Source organism: Dermacentor variabilis, chromosome 3 (genome assembly GCF_050947875.1).
Source record: "Dermacentor variabilis isolate Ectoservices chromosome 3, ASM5094787v1, whole genome shotgun sequence".
In the NCBI taxonomy this organism is placed as follows: Eukaryota; Metazoa; Arthropoda; class Arachnida; order Ixodida; family Ixodidae; genus Dermacentor; species Dermacentor variabilis.
In genome coordinates this window covers 3,422,284-3,444,038 of record NC_134570.1, presented here as the reverse complement: position 1 = coordinate 3,444,038, position 21,755 = coordinate 3,422,284, and the positions used below count along the sequence as shown (strand labels likewise).

General features: G+C 46.3%; 1 protein-coding gene and 1 long non-coding RNA gene across 4 annotated transcripts in view; both read left to right on the top strand.

Moving 5' to 3' along the window:
- The window catches only part of LOC142575088 (monocarboxylate transporter 9-like), a 218,223-nt gene that overhangs the window by 4,991 nt on the left and 191,477 nt on the right, over nt 1-21,755 (top strand). The gene's annotated exons all lie outside the window — the stretch shown is intronic.
- On the top strand, nt 14,255-17,957 carry LOC142575089 (uncharacterized). The gene is made up of 3 exons (XR_012826558.1): nt 14,255-14,580; nt 14,770-14,862; nt 17,264-17,957. It is a non-coding gene; the product is annotated as an uncharacterized LOC142575089 (long non-coding RNA).

The following is a 21,755-nucleotide window of genomic DNA, read 5'->3' as shown; positions in this document are numbered from 1 at the left end:
AGCTTTACCATTTTCAGTTTTTTAATAAAGATAGCCTAATTTTATCCAAATCTTGGCCAATCCCCCACAGTGGGTGTGCGCCATCGCATAAGGAATACCATACCATACCATCACGCTCTTCGTCTGGCCCGCCATTAAAGAGAAGCGTATATTTTGTAAGACTCGTCTTCAATCTACGTTACAATATTGTTAATTTCAGGACAAAGTGGTCCCCCAGCTCTCTCGCTTACCCCTGTCCAACTGAACCAGTTGGCGCCATCGTAAGCCTGCATATTTCATCCCGTGTAGTTTCCTGCCATCCTATTGACTGCGCTTCCGTTCCCTTGAACCCTTCCTGTAAAACTGATAATTTAATTATCTAATTGGCTGACAAGAGGCGAGGAGCCCGCTCAAGTGGAAAGGGACTCGATGGGGCCGAGCCACTGCATTGAAAATCGATAAGCGGATGAAGAGGGTGGTGCCGGCGTCGTTGACTGGTCCGCTTTCCTTTACATAGCTTGCAGTGGCTGGTCGAAAATCACGGCGGCATCAGACGGAAGGTTAAGAATGCCGCTAAAACGGATCCTCAGTAAAGAAGAGTTGGCAGAACGAGGGCGTAAACGTGCCGAAAATGCTCGAAAACGTTACACGGTCTAGCAAAAAGTTTTCTTATACGCAGATAAACCCTTACTCTTTGGTATGTGCGAGTAGCCAGTGCCTAAGCGATCGGCGGCAACCATCTTTTATTCCTTTCGGAACGGGGCAGCCTGCGGCTATTCTGAAGAAAACTCAGTTTTGTTCGGCATATTAACACATCTTTAACGCGTACACGTCGCTTTGACGCGGTGAGTTTTTTTGGTTTTGTGACGTCGCGTGACAGGCAGGTAAAGTGGGTGCAGCCCGAAAACTTTTGGCCCATAGCCGAGGGCTAAAGTCGAAAAGGCGTCAAATGAGAAACAATTATTGTTCTTTTGTTGGATCAAAGCATGCACAATCAGTGCGTGCACGTGATATCAGATGGGGAGTTATCGCGGTTTTCTTGACGTCGCCTGACAGACAGGTGAAGTGGGGGGGGGTCCAAAAAGTTTTTGACCATTCATGGAAGGCTGATTGCAGAATTGGAATAGAAAAGTTTGAAACAGTCTTACGTTATAGCGCCCCAACACTGTTTTGTTCCTGTGTCTGTCGTTTTGATACTTCGCTCATTGCGCAGTCCCTAGTTTTCTTTTTTTCCAACTTCTTTGTTAACCTCCAAATTTCAGCCCCATATGCCAGTACCGGTGTAATTCAATGCTTCTTCACTTTTCTTTTCAATCGTAGTGATAACGTGACGGGCATGACTTTGCAATGACTGCCGTGATCGACGGCCTAGAAGAGTTGGGCATTAAGGCCGTGGCCTAAACTTCGTTAGTTATTCTCAAGCACTGCACATTTGCGCTGCTAAGCATGAGGTCGCCAGATGAAATCCCGGCTGCGGAGGCCGCATTTCGATGATGGCGAAATACAAAAACGCTCGTGTCCCGTGCATTTGTGGCACGTTAACGGCTCCTAGGTGGTCAAAGTTGATACGCAGTCCCCTCACAATGGCCTGCCTCGTAATGGATAATGAGCAAAACAAGAACAAGGTAAAAGCGGGAGCCAACGTTTTGATAAGTGGACTTATCTTCTTCAAGGTGACATATGTTTTGCTGATCATCTTGAATTTACATCTCCCGCCTACTCCGTGTTTTCCCCTCATAATAACGTTTCTGGCACGGAAAGCTCCAGGAAAATAACTGCGTATCTGAGACCCGACGACGAGGCACGGAGCACAAGACTTACTAAAATCTGCTTGACGTGCCTGAGGCATCACGTCCATCGTTTTCATCAATGTTAACATAGTGCGCCTATCCAAACGCCGGGCGCGCATCGACAATATTCGTTTGACTATATATAATTATAGGCAACATCACGATCAGTGCAAAGCCCCTGCGCCCCCGGTAAGATCTGACGGCAATACTATAGTGCACTGTCAGCGGTATCGCTAGCTTCCCTCCATTATGGGTGAGTCACTAAGAAGTAGGAAATGCGAACAGAAGCTTCCAGACGGTCAAAATGCTACAAGAGCCTAAAGAGACGACGATGGGACCTCGTTATTTAAGTTCATGACCCTGGGACTATGACCTGCCGAAATTCGACTTGGTAATTAACGGCGTCATGAGGACGCCGTAAATATCTCACGGGAACCCCAGAGGCCTGAAAATTAGTGGGATGTATGTGGACATTCGGGAAATTTTTATTACGATATCACTTACGTAGACACTGCAGGCTCATTTCTGCCGTCGGCGTCACCAAGAGGTTCTGTATAAAGTCCAAGCGCGATAAAATTGTCGCCACATGCCGTATGTTGTACGTGCGAGGGAAAGCGTGCGAGGGTGAGCCGGTGATCTCGGCTGAATCTCGCGCACGCAACGGAAGAAAGCGGCGAGGAAGCGCGCCGTCTTTTGTCACGCGCAAGGCTCCGGGGGGAGAGTAGGGAGTTGTGAGGCGCGTTCTAGCACAGACCACCAATGAAAACAAGTTCTATTCCGGGCGGCCCGGGAGGCCGCGTGCGCCCGTCCGGGCGTCCGGGCCATGATGGGGCTAGTAAGTATAGCGGGGCGTGGCATTTCCGGAGGCTCCAGACGTTTGTGCGCATGCGCGAGTAGGAGCGGGTGCCAGACAGAAAATGTGGTGGCTTTTGCTCCTTGAATATATATATGGCTTTGCCTAGGCACTACGGAGGCGTGGCGGCATTGCAGAGGGGGGTCGAGTTGGTTTACGCTCGGACGCTGGCTGCTGGTGCGGTAAAACAGGTAAAGCAGCGGGCACTCAAGCCCCAGTTGGCGACCGCTGTGTCGGACAGACTGTTTGGCACCTGCGGCGCTCGTGCTAAGTCAGTCGTGCCGGATCATACATTTCTCGCGCCTTACGGCGATGTGCCTTGAAAATAAAAGCACGGATGTTCTGGTGGGAGCAGTAGGGACTGTAGTGCAGGCCGGGCCGCATATATTGAATATCTACAAGGCCTTAGCAACCGCGGTTAAGCGCTAGTGGCTGAAAGGCCGCCTGTGACGCTCGACCTCCCTGCAACCGCTATGATAATACGTCGTGCTACCATAACGCCTTTTAGGTTAACCCAACCTAATCGAATGTTAACTTAAGCAAACGTGGCCGAGACGCAAAGAGAATAATCCTCACAGAATAACCGCAGTGAGAATACGCCACGCCACCCAAACGCCTTTTGCGCTAACCTAACCTAACCTAACGTATGGTAACGTTACCTAACCTCACCAAGTGGGGCGTCCGTGCCCACTGCTCCACCGCGCCTGCAGCCAGCGTCCGAGCGTAAACAAACTTGACCCCACTCCGCATTGCGGGCACACCTAGGAAACAAATGCATACAACACGAGCAAAGGAACTTCTGCTCCGCAGTGCCCATGCAAAGTCAGAGCAAGTGCCCCTAGATTTTCTCTCTCGCACCCGCTCTCATTCGCGTCGGGCGCCTCCGGAAGTGCCTCGGGAAATGCCACAATCCGCTGTACTTACTAGCAATTGTAAAAATGCGCCAGGGCCGCTGTATCTTGAAAGCCATCTGCGAAGAGGGCAGAGTCCGCCGTGTGCTGTGTTTTCACGGCTTAGTTCGCGTTGATGCGAAGCAGCACGAAGGTCAATTCGCTCGCCGCTTCTGCCACGCTTCCTACCGCCAGCGTGCTGACAGAGAGTTTCCGCGGTCATCGAGTCAGATGTGTTCACGTTAGCTTGTGCGCTGGTGACATCATACTTTTTTATTTAGTACACGTCTGTGTTTACGACTTCATACGGCCGATAAAGCTACTGTCCTAACTTCGTATAGCTGTCCACTAGCTTGCTATCGCAATCGATGCTACACGTTTCGGGCGAAACAGCGACATGCTTTAAGGCGAAAGCTACATTACTAGTGCAACATTTTAAAAATTGGGCAGCGTTCTCACTTTACTGCAAGAAAGAGGCCTCGTTGTACGCGCCCACTTGCTTAATATGTTTTTCCATTTGCAAATTGAGAGAGAGAGAGAGAGAATAACTTTAATGAGTGAACGGTGAACAGGTCAGTCTGAGTGATGTGAGCCTACCCTGCTACTTCAAGCTGGGAAGGGGTTGGAGGGAACCACAGAGTCAGGGTGCAATTGTCAGTTGCCCCTTGCAAAAGCTATACGCTCTCGAAGCGATCGATTCACTTTGGCCCTCCGCGAAGGATGCGGAAAAATCAAAACATCTGGAAGGGAGCAAGCGAGAGCGTGTTGGTGTTTAACAGAAAAAGAATCTGCGCTAGGATGGGGGCAAATGGGCCACGCACGCCTTCGGGCAGTTAGCGTTCGTATCCAGAGTGTATAAAGAAAAGTCTCTCATTCAATTCTGAGGCACCAGTCGTTTCACTATAGTGTAGTTCTCACCAATAAGGCTAGTTTTCACATTTTTCACTCACTGTAAGAGCATTAGTCACACTGTCAAACTTTCACAATTCATTAGATTATAGCCAAGCTAATCATAAGTCCCTTATCGATTATTTAAGAGAGACCTTGGGAAGTTATCAACCTGAGTTCTGCGCAGGCATTAATAGTCTCTGGTCAGAGCTAAATGATGGCATAGTGTCAAACTGTATCATTGATATCAAATTCAAGAGAACTCAGCGGAAAACGCAATGTATTACTCAAAACACAACTGATATAAAACGAAAACTAAAAGAACTATTATTTCGGTAATGGTAATAACCGCGCCGGTAAATCGACGTCAGAAGTAAATTCTGCAGAATATTTGCTTTATTGTGCTTTACAAAATTTCACAACCAGTCTGCCGTAAAAATTTTGCTACGACACATCGAAGCCAGTAGACTTCATAAGTAAAACAGTGGTAGTAGTACAAAAATAAGGGAGAGCCCAGCTCACAATGACTGTCGTTGGTGATGCACTAGCAGTGCATCACTACACCGATACAAGTGTTGTCACCGTCGAAACAAATTCTGCACGAAGCGTGTACTGCAGCGCGACTCCTCTTTCCCGCTAATGATGATGATTTATTGGCATCCCCTTTGAGGCGGGGCGGGAACAAATCGTCACCTAGCCTGCTTGAGTCACTCAGGTATGCTATCAATGCTTTTCCTTCTAGCACTCGTGTACACATATCTTTGGCCTTCTCTATCTTGTACCGCTGCCTATGCCTGCAATGGAGTTGCTCGTTTCAGTATCTTCCCAGCTTTTTTTTTCACCAGTATTCTAAACGTCTCGCATATCTCGACTACTGACCGCTTGATACTTTCGTCTACTTTAAATTCAAGCGCTTCTGGAAGTTGTACATAACGTACTCGATTCGCTGGGTGAATCCCTTTGCATGCCATTATGATGTGCTGAGTGGTCTCCGGATTTTTGCTGCAGCATTCACATGCTTCATCTAATTGCGATTTTTGCTCCTGTATGTTTTGCACTTGGGCAACCAGTTCGAGCCTCCCATAGCAAGGCACCTCCTTTCGTGTTATCGTACATATTTTCAATTCTAATTTCTTTTTTCTCATTTTTTAAATCTGCATGGTCTTCTTCGTTCCCATTCTTTGCATACAATTCGCTTTCGCTCTTTCTCTCACTCTCTGTCAGATTACTCCAGGTTTTCCATCTACACTTTCAATTATCCTGTACCTGTTTGGCAACTTTCTTGACCTCTTCCTCCTTTCTGGAACCACCCTTTTAGCTACAGAAACTTGCGCACTTTAGGCGCCCATTTATTTTGATCCATATTCCTGAGTCTTCTTCTTCAAAACTACGTTTGCTCAGCGTTTCTCTAACTTCAAGCAAGGCCCAACCCACGCACTGCCGCATTTGTGGTTTTGCCGTGGGCTGCCAAAGCGAACCGGCCTACCTAACTTTGGTTAACTTGTAACCCCGAAAATATATGCAATTTTAGGCACGCAATAGCATTTGCGAAAGTCAGTGCTGACACCGTGACTTCTTTCCAGATTCCACACACCATCTCGTATTTATTGTGGCCCCAACGTACGCTACGTTTCATTATTGCTGCATTCCGCTTCCCTTTTACTTTCAGACTATCTTGGTGGGTGCTTGAGTAAGTCTTGGTTTATGCACACGCTTCCCTGCGAACGCAACGCCGGGCAGCGTCGCCGCCACTGGGCGCGGCCTCCGCAATGCTTGGTGCGCGTCAGTGCGCGCGAACGCTGAGAAACGCGTCGTCCGGTAACCGGGCGTTTCTCTCGCGCGTTTGTATTTGGGTGCCTCGATGTCATCGCCACCTCTCGCCGTTCAGGGTGGCGACACCCTTTGACCAGGCCAACGCCGCACCTCCGCCGTACTGTGTCGGAGTTGTTCAAGCCAGGGTACATGTGCGTGCGGTGCGGTCGCGTTGCCTGGCGTTTGTTTTTCAAAGATGATGCGCACGTGTTCTCTAAGTTCACTTTCCGGGCACGCGAGGTGAGATGAAAGGTGCCTGACAATTTTATTGCTAAAGATACACTGTCATGCCTGTTTGCTGTGCACTTTTGTGCACCAGCTGAACGGAAAAACGACACCCCTGTCTTATATTTCGCCACAACCCAGAACGCAGCAAAATGTCTACAAGAACCCGGTTCGTCTAAGCCACGATGTTTAAACTTGCGGCTTCATGTGAAACGGTGTTCAGAAAATTTTCTGATGCACTAGGCGTTTGCCATCTAAATTATTTAATCAAGGTTGATGAGAAGCCGAACGTCATTTTTTTCCAAACTCATTGTGTCATTTGCAACATTCCCATACACTGAAAATCTGGTTCTTGGGAAGTTTTGTCTTGTTGCGGCTCAGCATTTCTTATTGTACTAGCTAGATGTAACGAGGACGATGGAATATGGAAGTGCAACCGCCGCAGGTGTAAACTTGAACTGATGTGTTTTGATGTTTATAATAAGCATATAAACTTAAACTTCGCTTTGTCAATGCTCTCGAATATGTGTACACGTCCTCCTGTGACTTTAGACAGCCTGAACATGGTGAGCCACCTTGAACTACATTTAAATTTCTGGATTTCCTTTCCCTGATTTCGCTCAAGTGACTGGGTAACACGGATAACCATTTATAAGTTTTCTGAAATGTTTAAAGATCGCCTCAGACCGATAGAATATGTCTTGTCTTTGAGCTGTATTATTCGAAGAGGCGGACAATAATAGTTTGAGAAATCATAACAGGCATTCAAAAATTAACAAATAATCGCCAATTACCGTCATAATTATTCCACGGCACAATTTGCAATTTACGAATTGTAGCCGCTGATATTGAACGCCGTAACCATTTCAAATGAGTTTCCAGGATAACACCAGTTTCGGGATATTTCCCAAAGTGTAATACAATATACATGGACGTTCCAGCTACTCTTGTGCTTCAATGTATAAAGGAGCATTTTGTTTAAAAAGGAAGTCTAATAACGGCGGGACTTTACGGCGAGTTTCACGGTGCGCATACTCAATCTGGTGTTGTCCTGGAAATTAATGCCAGATTGATGCACCTTGCAAACTCACAGCTGCATAGTGGAAAGCTACAGCGCGGGAGCCGACGGAGACGAAGGAGGCACACAAAGTGCGCAATACAGCGCTGACTTTAAACAAAAAATTTTTATTTTGCATGCGCAGCTAGCTTTAAAGCGAACTCTTGACAAAAAAAGAAAACAAGATCACACATGCGCAAAGAATCTGCTCGTACTGCTGACGCACCCTGGCGTTTGATTCAAGGTAGATCAACTCAGACGAGTTATCTCTCGCACGTGAAATCGCGACCGCCTCGATAATTTCTCCAGCAAGGCTTGACTTCCTCCCAGATAAAATCTTGCATTTGTCGAAGACGGGTTTGCATCCACAGTCGTGACAGTGCACGCCTAGATGACTTGAATAATGTTGTCGATATTCTTGTGGTATTCCACAAGCCGATCATTAATGTACCGGCCGGTTTGCCCGTTGTAGACTTTACCACATGAGATAGGTATCCCGTATGCGACACACTGGGCACGCTGCGTGAATTGCTGTCTGGGATTAGTTTTACGCTGAGCCTTCTTTTGGAAGACAGCGCAAGTTTGCTTACTGAGTGACACCAGTTTTCTAGGCGCGGAAAAAACAACAGCAACATTTGCGCTCCAGCCAACCTCTTAAGGGTCTGTGACATAACATGAAAATACAAATAACTGCCTTCTTTACGTTGTCACGACTTTGTCCTTTTGTGATCTGTGTCCTTGCGCGACCCGCTTTGTTAATTTTCTTAAATATGCCTTCCGCGACACTAACCTGCAAGCATGGGGTATACCCAGCTGCACCGAGGCGGAGTACGTGCGACCGAAAGCTTTCTTCCGCCTTGTGCGTTTCTTCCGGCCACCACGACAAAAAACACTGCCCGACCATTCTTTATCAAAATTTGCTCCTCCTCAAGGCATTTGAAAGGCAACGATGCTTCTCTTCACGAGCTTAGAGTATGCAGACCCGAATAGAAGTAACGGCTTGTTAACCCTTGGCTCAAACATCCAGCACACGTGTTGCGTCGAAAACTGAACGCGCAGGTCTAAAAACCGTATGTTATTTTCTTCAGAAATCTCATGCGTCAAAGTTAGGGGCCTTAAAACATCTATGAAACATCAAGGACATTTTCAACTGTTACATTGAATTCACATTTCTTTGAAACATCAAGAAGAACTAAAACATCGTCGGCGCATCTGAAAATACGAGCAACGTTGAAACCCTGCAATTGTATGTTAAGATTCCTATCACATTTGGCTAAAAATAAGTAGCTGAGTACAGGCGCTATCGAGGAACCAATACAGATACCCACCTTCTTCGGGTAAGTTACTTTGTCCCAGATAGCGTAGGTAGACGTCAAGTATACGTTCAACAATTCTAAAATGCCACTGGCATTGATACCTGCGTCATTGTGAAAGTCAACAACGTCATGTTTGTTAATTGCCTCTTCTACGCGAGACAAAAGCCCACTGCGGGGCAGTGAATGAAAGAGGTCCTTTATTGCCACTGATAAGACTTTGGCTCAACATTCATATGGTATACCAGGTAATGTATCACGTCGTCCAAACCACGCACCAAAAGAAGGGATCGTCTATTTCTAATCTTTTAAGATTCGCTTTCAAGAAATCCGCAACCACGTTTTGCAATGTACCTTTTTCGGATACAATGACGCAATGAAGGCCAGCAATTTTGTGAGTCTTGACAGAGAAAACAATTGTAGACTATTCTTGCTGGCACCAGCCATCTTTCTTAAAACACTACTCAGTTCCAGTCTAGTCACACGCTTTTGTCCATCATGCCTGACTTTCTGTAAGGGCACCGAATATTTCTTGTTAAACATGAACAAAATGCTTTCAGAACCTTTCCTACGCAGTAGGTCATGCGGTAAAAAAGCGAACCCACCTTCCTTGTCCTCTGGAACTACACACAGCTTGTGACCCCTAAAGGGCCCCTCACCAGGTCTGGCCATCTTCAGCTGACAAGCGCAGAGCATACAATTCGCGCCAACGATCGTGTTTGCAAAGAATTACATCGCTGCGCGCCGCGGAAAGGACAGAAATTTAAATCAGAACGCCATTTCTCTTTTCACTCGCGGCGAATCCACCGCAAGAGGGACGGTGACGTAGTCGGGCTCCTGCGCCTACGTAATCGTGACTGGAGTGTGACGTCGCTCGTGGTGACACGTGACTTCGAGAATTATTCAAGACAACATTATTATCTGTGCGATCTGTTGCTTCAATAGACGAATTGAAGTTTAGATAAATAATAAAACACACAAATGGAATATCCGCGCGTTTTTTTTGTTGTTGTTGTTTTACTTCGAACCGAAGCAAGAGAGATTTACTTCTGCTTCGTCTGCTTGTTCCCAAGGTCGTGCGGTCACGTGCGAAGGTTCCGAAACTATGTCATTTGTTACCGTGTACCAGCGCGTGATCGCGCTCTGCGATCCGCTTTGTCTGCCTCAGTATTCGCGTAGCACTGAATTATACAGCTAGTAATGTTTCCTTGTGCACGTGCGTAAAACCGCGCGCTGCACGAACGAGACAAGTTCGCGCGCGGCGCGATCAGCGGAAACGCGTAGCGCAGAAAAAAAATGAAAAAAAAAGCTAGGAGAAAAAAATGAGGGCGGGGTCTGTGACGTATGCGTCACTGAGGTTTTTTAGCGCACGAGAAGGGACGAAAGACAGTGACGAGTCGAGGACACAGCGCTAACTTCCAACAATGGTTTTATTCCACAAAGCGGTACACACATATATATAGGTAACACACACAACCGTACGCATGCGCATATGTACTGATTTCTAGTCAAATGAGACTGCAACGAGACATGTGTTATGGAAAGTTAAGATCTTATCAAAGATGAAAGAATGACCATGCATAGGCAAAAATATTTTTGTAATTTTTTACAAAAATTGGGATTCCTTAACTTGCGCCTAAACCTAAGTGCAGGAGCGTTTTGCATTTTTCCTCATTTGAAATTCGGCAGCAACGGCCGTGACCGGAACCACGACCACAACCTTGCTTTTTGACGCTCGTATAGCGTGTCGCCGCTAATGTGAGGCTCTTTCCGAGCATGTGCTCTTTATGATTCTTACCTTTCATATGCACGATTTGCATACCGATGAATAAATAGACTACCTTCGGCTATTGGTAACGTTGCCGTACTTATTCACCTTGTCTTTGCCTGTATCTTTTGACGGCATAACGTAGCTAAAGCTTTACCTTCAGAATCTGCTGTAGCCTTTTTAAAGCACAATCTATAAAACATTTAATGCACACCATATGCGTCAACTTTGTGTTTAAACAAATTTGTTAGCCTAAGCGGAAGCGCGGCAAAAGCAACTAGTCATCTGTAGCGCTCGAAATTTTTCTACAGCTGCTTTACTGTGTGCGTTCAACTTCCATTTTGAAGGTGATATGAAAACATTGCAGTGCACGTAATCGTAAATATTGCGAGATAATTTTTACACTGTCGGCAAGCGCGGAGCCTATGTTCCCACTGTCCGTCATAGAGCGCCTTTTCGGGTTCCGACACAACGTGGCGACGCAACCACAAGTGTACGAAGAAGCGTGGCATCGAGGTACTCTAGTTTGTATGAACAGGTTGCGCCATCTAGTGGTGCTGCCAAGAAGTCCGCTTGTGGCCTCCGAGACGAGAAGCGCCTGCGAAAGCTTAGAAGGATTCCCTCGCTTACCCCAGAGGCTTAGTAACCCAAGTTGGCGAGAGGGTCACTGAAGCGTGGCACATACCTAGTGCGTTCATGGCGCAGCCCGCATGACAGGCGCTCATTTAAATGTGGCATGTACCCGGTGCGTACGTGGTGCAGCCAGCTCGTGTGTCGGGTTGCTGTCCTTGGGGAAACCTTGTTACGGGTTCTCTTCTGCTCAGCATCAGAGAAATTTAAGTGATCTTTTCGTCATTGTTGAGCGGCACATTCCCAGTGGCACATACCTATACTAACCTAAGTTGGCGTCAAAGATGTTCATTGCATAGCTGCACACACTTAATGGCGCACACCTAGTTAGCATGACATAGGTTCATTGAAGACCCGCGCAGACCCAGTGGGGCATACCGAGTGCTCCAAGCCGGCGTCAAAAAGTTGCTTCGGACAACCGTGCCTACCCAGTGCTGCGCCTACTGTCACCTATGTCGGCGTGAAAGAAATTCGTTGAAGAGCGGCGCGTATGTACATCATCATCATCAGCCTGGTTACACCCACTGCAGAGCAAAGGCCTCTCCCATACTTCTCCAACTACCCCGGTCATGTACTAATTGTGGCCATGTTGACCCTCCAAACTTCCTAATCTCATCTGCCCACCTAACTTTCTGTCGCCCCCTGCTACGCTTCCCTTCCCTCGAAATCCAGGCCGTAACCCTTAATGACCATCGGTTATCTTCCCTCCTCATTACAATGTAATGTAATGCGTATGTACAAGTCGGCACGTACTCAGTGACCTAAGTTGGTCCGATAGTTGGTTTCGAACCCTGTTACCTCCGGACAGCAGCGCAATGGGCCTACCATTTGACCATGGGCTACCCGGCGACTCACACAGACGCAAATATTGTTTGATAGATAGATAGATAGATAGATAGATAGATAGATAGATAGATAGATAGATAGATAGATAGATAGATAGATAGATAGATAGATAGATAGATAGATAGATAGATAGATAGATAGATAGATAGATAGATAGATAGATAGATAGATAGATAGATAGATAGATAGATAGATAGATAGATAGATAGATAGATAGATAGATAGATAGATAGATAGATAGATAGATTCAGAAAGTGCATGAATTTCGATACGAATGCTAACCCAATGAAACAGAAATTGCTGGCTGGGTCACAGAAGACACGCGCACTGTTGTAAATCTATTCAATGCCGTTTCCCAATCAGCTTTCAGCCATTCACCGACTATACTAGTGCTCCGGTGGCAGATGCGGAGGCGCGCTTGATAAATCGCGATTACGTGCATGCGCCGTATCGCAACTTGAGCAACACCCGCCACCATAAACACACGAAGCTGCACCTGGGGTGCTATGCAGGATGCGCCAAGTTTGGCGAAACTCGCGATCTTCTCGAGCTCTGGCGACACCCCCAAGATGAAAGCATAAATGGTAACGAGACACAGTTTATCTTTCGACAAGCCTCCAGTTTCAGTGGTTTATCTAGATACACTCTGGGTGGATATCATTCCTTAGGCGTTGCCTACTGAGCGGTCGACAAACGGGCTGACGTGATCATACCGTCGGTGCATGGTCGTGCGTTCTTTCACTTGTTTGCCGTTCTACCGAGTGCATTACATGCACAAGCAAGTTATAAAACAAATACACTTATTACAATATTTGTAATTTAGTACGCTTCGTATTATACCACGAGGGAACGCTGTGGTGGCGTCATCACATCCATTCACCGGGCGAGTATGGCGGCTGAGCATCGGAGAGGCCCAGTGTAAACAACTCATACAGCGAGCTTGCAGCGCTGGATGATGACCACTATTTCTTGGATGGTTCTGTTCCTCCGTGGGCAATCTTTCCGTGCACCCCGTAAGACTGTCAATAGCCTCGGCGATTTTACAGATCGCAACGCGCTCCTACTGTTCACGGCGCAATGCTGAAGAAACAACTTGTCCGGTGCTGCTTGTGTGAGTGCGCTGAGTTCCTCCACTCTGCGTGACTGCGACCATCACGAATATTACATAGGGTGAGCAAAATGAAGACAGCCTATAAGCTACGATGCGACAAGGAGGTGGCGCCGACGATGGATCTCGCAACCAACACAGTGAAGGAGACATCGACAAACTGCAGATAAGTGTATTTCTACTGTTTCACATTTAGCATAATAATAGTGCACGGATTAAGTCACTTTCGTAGTAACGAACTGAATGTCCAGGAGTTTAAAAAAGGCATTGAGAACCAATGAGTGTTCGAGCTATTACATGCACGTGGGTCTGCGAAAATTTAAAAGTGATCGCGCTTGCCCGAGCTTCAAAGCCATACCACTCCCGCCTGTAGGCGTATGCCATAGCCAGAAGCATAGCGGAAAGCGAACTCACACCACCTGCAGCAAAAAAGGCTAGGTCGGGGAGTCATGCGTCTGCTCTCGAAAAAGAACAATTAGTAGCCTTCTTGGAGAGGCAAACCGACCTAGCCAGGCCGCGCAGTGAATTGTCCGGGCGTTTCACGGACCATGAAGGTGAAAAATTGTGGGCCCAGCTGGCGGAGCTTCTGAGCGAACGTGGCCCCGCAAAGAAGAGTGCGACAAATCGGCGGCGGTATTTGTCAGAGCTTGTCGCTCAAATCAAGCGGGATGCAGTAGTTTTGTCGGAAGCTGCCTCGTAATTTGCCCTGGTATTATAGCTATCTAAGGAAAAAGACGCTGCTGTTGTCGGTATGCGTTATGCTCCCAATGAAATGTCACCTTATTCGTTATTTCATTAAATGTTGACCAACTTAGAGCTGCGGGGTCGTGGTGTCACAGTGGCTTTTAGTAGTATTTAATCATGCTAAATACGTTTCTGTAAACGATTTACCACTTATATTCGCGAGTAACTTTCTTATTTGGAAATTTTCTTGCGTACTTCCTTATTAAACGCGTTTTGTCCTCAATTTCAGTGGCACAGGTGGTGGAAAACTACCAGGGCTCGGAGGGAGGGTTCTTTCGTTGATTGGCCGTGAATGTGCCCATGGCTTGGGGCCCTTACTGTTGCTAAAAGACTGCACACCGGTGAGTGCGGTACTGCGTATGCAGTTTGAATTGTATTTGTTTAATCTCTATTGTGAAAGTGCAATCCATAGACTACATAATATTTTGCATTTCCACTCGACTACAGCAAACGCCATGTAAGAAGTGCAGAAAGTTCCATTAGCGCACAACTGTACAGCTTGCACTCAACTGCATAACATACAGTACGGTTTAGCATTGTCACACTTGAAAATGGTTTGTTTGCATGCTTTTATTTAGGCAATTTATCTGTTTCTTTTACCATCGTTCTTCAGGAGTCACAGTTCTCGACCAGTCAGTTGGACCTCCCAGTAGTCCCACTGCAGCAGTCAATTTCCGGTGTGTCATGGGCATTTTTGTGCAATTAGATATGACTTATTCAATTGCAGCTTACCATTTTTTCTTTTTACGAGCTAGCACAAGCATGCGTGCAAAATGCCACACTGTGTTTTTTAAATTCGTTGTTAGTTTTTCTCCTTATTATACACCACAGTGCCCCATATAAACACAATGCCACAACGCTTGCAGACACTGCCTAAGGCTGGTACTCTGCAGATAATCGCGGAAGACCAGAAGAGACGGGCCGAGGCAGTGGAGGGTCTGCGGGCTGACACAGCACAGGCATGTATAATCTTTAATTGCAAACCATTCTGCAACCACGCAAAGTGCTTGGCTTTTGAAACCATAAGACAAGGCCTTCACGCAGCTTAGGGGCTTCGTGGGTATTTCTGAAAGAGGCCCTGTGTTAACCTTCCTTGCTCCTTTGCTGTCAACTTACTGGTTTATTCACATGTAATGTTTACTAGGGCAACAGGAATTTCACAAGGTGTAATGCAGAGAATGTTCACAATCTAGAAACGCATCACTTTGGGCAACCTGGCGCATGGGGCAAGAATTGCAAGCCTATTGCCTTTGCTTGCAAATGAACATCAATGTCTCTAGTATCCAAAGCAGGCGGAACAGGCAATTGGCGACTGTGTATCGGGGAGATTGGCAGAATTTGAAAGGAATAGACTGAATAAAGAATGCTTTCTTCTAGAAGGGCAATAGCATGAAGTAGACCTGGAGAAGCACCAGCAGGAAAACAAGAAAATGATATAACTTTATTTACATACGCCTGTGTCAGCACAGTACAAGATGTGGAAGTGTTAAGTAGGCTAAATGGCAGTAATCATAGGTCTCAAATTCCTATGAATTTTGAAGAGAGGAGCAAAATTAGTCAAGGGGAAATAAACCAACATATATGCAGTCAGGGTGAGAATCGATTATATCATGCTCTTCACAAATAATTACGCACCCATAGATAGAACAGAAAAAATGGAAACAATGAGAAGATGGTAACCTTGATTTAATGAATGCCACATTACAATACTATGAAGATGAAATTTAAGGATGATGTAAGGCACCAGAGCAAAAAGTAGGCAACTTTTCTGAAGCGACAAAGCCTGTGATAAATGAACACGAAGGTCTATTGCCGCAGAAATAAAAGAGAATTCACCAAACTGGCAGAGCTGATGGACATAAAGATTATTAGGGATAATCAAATTACACTATTGGAAGGAGTAAGAAAACAGTAAAGAATTAAAGCAGCATGACATTTGCGAGAAGAAACTTGGCGTAGGAAAGATTGAGATGTATGCACTGAAAGACTATCAGGGCAATTCAATATTTTACAAAAGATTCACCAAGGTGATTTCCTAGAAAGTCACCACAACACTTGATTCAAACCAACCCAGACAGACACAGCGTCCAGGTATGGGCTTTCTATAATGGAACACATTCACGTCGTCAATCAGGTAATTGATGAAAAACCTGCAGCGCATAAGACACTTTTTACGTGGGTTCATTTATAGCTAAAAGGCATTTGGATTAATTAGATACACATACAGTCATAAACGTTGTATGTCATAGAGCACAAGAAGCACAATACCCTGGGAAATATCGAGACACGCAGTTATATTAATTCGCTACTAACAAAGTGGAATAGCATTAAAAAAAGGGGTCAGGCAAGGAGACAAAATCACCCGGGTGCTATTCACTGCACGGTTAGAAGTATTCGAAATATTACACTTAGGTGGACCTAGAGTGAGCATTGCAAGGTTGAATAATATGGAAAATATAAAGGTAACCTTCGCTAACTCGGAGAGATAACAGAAATTCATGAGTGACATTCAGCCCGCAGAATCCATGGAGAGTATCTTTATCCAGGTGAAATATCAATAGCAGGTACTGATATAAAGCAGGAAACTTATACAAAAATTTTGTACGTTGAACAGCACATGGAAGGCGTTACCGAATCGTGATCACCACGTTACTGGTATCCCTGAAAAAAGTTTAGAATCATTGCATTCTACCGGTTATACAATATGGGACATAAACCTGGAAGTTAACAAAGAAACTTGACAAGTCGAGGACTGTGCAGAAAGCGAAGTAACGAAAATTGTTGGAGGTAGCATTAAGGAAGGAAGACAGTGGCGTAGTAAACCGTGGCAACTGATATGCTAGTTGAGATTAAGAAATAAATGGAGTTGGCGGGCAGGCCATGCAAGTCTTCAATCACTTATTGCCAATTCGTAACAGGTGATTACATAGGCGTGACAGAATGGATGTCAAGGAGAGAGAACTGCAGGCGAGGATGGTAGAAAATTGCCTAATGGGACAAAGATATGATGTTTGTAGGCATAGGATGCAATCTGCTCGCATAAGAAGTGACTGAAGGAAGAGGCATTTCTTTTGCAGTGAACAAAAATAGGTTTGTGGTGCTGACAGTAGAGATTCGTGAAGGTTCGAGGACACCTAAACTGCTGGCACACAAATAAACTTGACAATTGGCTCTGAAAAAGACAACCCCAGTTATGAAAAATAAAGCAACGTTGTCCCGACACATGGTTTTATTATGCATACTACACTAAATGCTTCCACAGTTAAGGGCGCTCAGTACCAACAGTACAACGAGCTTTTTTCTTTGTAAATAATGAATTATATGCGGTTGATTCATTCCAACAATCCACTTTTTTGGCAGAAAAACATTCTGCTGCTGGAGGCACTCAAACACCTGGTGGCAGTAGGCGAGCGCCAGGCACGTGCTCTTGAGAGTGTGGCAGAGGCTCCGAGGGTTGCTCTGCAACAGGACTATCGGTGCCCTCACTACTCTGCAGTCGAGCCCCCAGAAGACACCTCATAAAGGAGCTTTCAGTTTATTATTTTGTTTATTATTCAAGAGGATGAATAAAATTATTGCAGTAAACATTGTGCTGTGCATATTAGGACACTTGTAACACGCACTTGGTGTCTCTTCAAAATAGGCAGAAACGTAGGACAACCTGTGCCACTCTTGGACCATGTAAATGAAAAGTACACTAATGCAGCATACACGTCACTGTGCTGTTTGTTCTTTCTATGTTCAAGGATACAGTGCGTGTTGATTAGCCACAAGATTAACGGTGTGTGTAATTCACAATGAAAAGACAGGAAAAATGGCAGAAGCGTAATAGTGCTATCACCTATTGACTGTGCATATTAATGCAACACTCCCCGATTCGAACTTGCCATTACATGCATGGTCGATAGATACTACACATTCTTAAACAATGTCATATATTTGCATGACTAATTTTCACCCAACTTAAGTCCTTGCATAGCTCACTCGTGATGTATCCATTTCATAGGCCAAATAATTCCACACTTTGTCATTTTGTGTTGTACGAAAAGTGGCGACCTCTACAGTCGGATACAACTTCAGAAGACAGACAGGAGAGGCCCCGCCCAGATGACCAAAGCGCAGCAGCCGATTGCCTCCACATCTAAAGAAATAGTCCCTCTCCAGCGAGCGGGTATAGTGTGTCCGGCGGCACGACGTCAGTCTAGAGTCAGTCAGTCAGTGTTTTATTTTCACCAAACAAAAACATCTGTGAAAAAGGAGAGACGGCGAAAAAGCTGCGGACACTGCAGCTTGACTAAGCACCGTCCACCCTGTAGGAGCAATGACAGGGTAAATATACAAGCAAAAAGAGAATTATACAAGCAAAAAGTGAATAATTAAAGTGACAGGGTAAACACTCAAGCGAAAGCAGATAATTATTATACACCAGTACGAAAAATGTTACATATAGGATCATTTTTGCATATAATAAAGCAAGAGAAGACAAATTGGCATCGTACTTCTATGCTTAGTGAAAACAATGATATTGACACGTGTACTTGTCTTTATCGGGCGACATGTTTTGCCGCCTAAGAAATGTTATCGCACAGCGCGGGACGCGCCTGCATGTATCCGAAGTTTCTGGAAAGTTATCGATGCTTCTATCCGCTGTCTGTTGTTGCCAAACCTTGTGTTATCTGATTTCATCGCTTGACACGAATGGTGTAGAACTTTGTAGAAGGCATGCGGGTCCCACCTATTAGTCTGGAACATTCGATGACTGCTGTATAAAAGCCGACGCGCTTGACCCGCTGATCAGATTTTCGACGATCGCCGACCGTGTTGGCTACTATCGTTGTGCTATAAATGTAGCCTGTTTTTGTGGGCACAGGTTCGCCCAATAAAAGTTAGTTTTGTCCTTCACAGTGTTGGTACTGTGGTATTAAACGTCACCACCACGTGACATCTGGTGGAGGTGCTTTACGTTCATGTACCGGACGCCCCCGAGAAGCCGTAATTCAAGCCCGGACCGCAAAGACAACACCAGCGCCGTCCCGGAACATCGAGCAAGCCGCCGTCTTCAACAGCTGCCCCCGGAGCACGGACTTCTACCTGAGACCAAGAAGATTGTGTCTAAGGCAACTCCAATGGCAGCCCCAGCGTCCCCCATCGTGCTGCAGCAGTCCAGGGAACCACCGACGTTCCGCGGTTCCACATTTGAGGACCCGGAAAGCTGGCTCGAGACGTATGAGAGGGCCGCTACGTTTAACAGCTGGGCAAGCGACGACAAGCTGCGACATGTTTATTTCGCATTGGAGGACGCCGCCAGGACGTGGTTCGAGAATCGAGAAGCCACCTTGACGACGTGGGACCTGTTCCGAAGCGGCATTCTGCAAACATTTACAAGCGTCGTGCGAAAAGAGCGAGCCCAAGCTCTACTGGAGACCAGAGCGCAGCTGCCGAATGAGACGATCGCGATCTTCCACAATTTCCCTCGTAATCTTATTCCTGTGTCTATCGCCACAGGAATAAGATTACGAGGGAAATTGTGGAAGCAGCCGAGATAGCCAGAGCAGGTGACGAGTGCGTTAGCACGCCGTCTATATTTTTATCAAGGAAAGAGCTTGAATTTTTGGGCATAATGGTCACATGACTGTCTTTTCCTCCTTCCCTTCAGTGTGTTCTATTGCAGTGGCGTCCCAGTGAGTATATATGTACTCACCAGCTGCAATAAATCAATTGTTGAAAGTTAGCGCTCGCCCTGTGTTCTGCTTGTCCCTGTGTCAAAATTTTTGCGCTATGTATCCCAGTCTGAATGTATCCCACCAACACGGCCAAACTTCTTCCCTGCTGAAATAGGTGGCACGTTGCCACCTCGGCCGGCCATTGCTAACAGCGCTGCCCTCGAGGCCGTAACTGGTCGTCAGGTGCGAGCGTTGCAACGTGTCGTTTTCAAAGACACCTCTCTCTCTCTTTATATATATATATAATGCAGTCCAAAAAGGATGGCGCTTTTGTGGCTCTGCCTAGGCATGCTTCTAACGAAAAAGCACTAGAGGCAATCAAGAATTTTAAGCCTGTAAAAGCCACCTTGTCAAAAATGAAGCAAACCATGACTTCGTTCTGTGAAGAAATTGGCTGTGAAAGATTAGCTAAACCGATTAGAAAGAGCACAAAGATTCTCCTATAGCTTTCTTCAGTGCCAACACCTACAACTTCGACGTCCTCGTTCGCACGATTATTAGTGAACGGGACACGTGGCAATATCAAGTCGGTAGTTTTTTGCTGAAGACCCTGGAGCGTCTTGCATTGAATGACACTTTCTTGACTAGAAACTCGGATCAAGTTTTTGAATATTTCCGTGAACGCCAAGCAATAGGCTATGTATCCTCCATTGGCGTAATTAAATGACCTGTTTTACTCAGTTCCCCATCCTGAGCTTCCAAAAGCGATTAAACAGTGGAATAATGAAAATGTCGAAGCTGGTTTTGTGTCCGAAATGGAGATGCGGGCTTCGAATGTTGTTTGACTCTTGGAAGCTTATCTGAACCGCAACTTTGTTTCTCTTGAACATGACGTACTCTTGCAGAAAAAGGGCATTTGCAGCTGTTCACGTGTAGCACCCATATTATGGGACATTTTTATCCTAATTTGACCACAGACTACAATGTGTTTTTCTTTCATCTCATCCTAATGTTCCTAAAGGTTTTAGATACCTTGATGATTGTTGAGTTGCCGACAATAGGTGATTTAAATACCCAGTCTAAAATTACAACAGACAGACAGACAGACAGACAGACAGACAGACAGACAGACAGACAGACAGACAGACAGACAGACGGACAGACGGACAGACGGACAGACGGACAGACAGACAGACAGACAGACAGACAGACAGACAGACAGACAGACAGACAGACAGACAGACAGACAGACAGACAGACAGACAGACAGACAGACAGACAGACAGACAGACAGACAGACAGACAGACAGAGAGAGAGAGAGAGAGAGAGAGAGAGAGAGAACTTTTATTTTGGTCATGAGAAGACGATGAGTGTCCCCGTTAGGGGGCAGCGTCTGCGGGCCGCACCCACGACGGAGCCGGGAGGTTGAGACTCTCGGCGATATCGCGGGCTCTCTGGACAGCCCTGAGTTGCTCTTCCTTGGCGGAGCTGGTGATGAGCCGGAGCCAGTCGTCCTCCGAAGAGGGAGACCCTGAACGCCCGCGCAAGTCGACGCACTGCCAGGGCATGTGCTTAAGAATGCATCTGGGATGCTCCACAGCGCGGACAGCCCAGATTGATGCCGCCTAGGAATTTTGAGCCAATAAATGGAGACGGATACGTCTCCGTCTGCAGCATTCGAAGGGTGGTTACCTGTGGCCTGCTTAGGTGTGGGTGTGGAAATGGAAACTTCCGATGCCCTAGTTGACAGTGCTCACAGACCTCGTTAAAAGTAAGGAGAGACTCCCTGTGCCATTGCCATCCCCCGGCCTCCGATTGTCCACTTCCGGCGCGGCGGGTGACATCTCGCGCCTGGGAGTGAGGAAGTTCGTTGGCGTTGGGGACGGCTTCATGAGCATCGCTGCCCACGTGACCGGGGAACCAGATTAAGTGCTTCTTGACTGTCCAAGGTGCTGCAGAGAGAACGCGAGTCGGTTCCTTGCATATCGAGCCTTTCATGGATGCTCTAACGGCAGCTCGCGAGTCTTTGTAGATAGTGGAATGGTTCACGGTGGCCATGGCGATTGCTACAGCCACCTGTTCGGCTTTGTCGGCGTTCACGTGTTGATGCCTAAGCGACGTCAGCAGCTCCCCGAGCAGCGAGGTAGCCACCGAAACAAAATGATTGGAAGCTACGTATTGGGCAGCG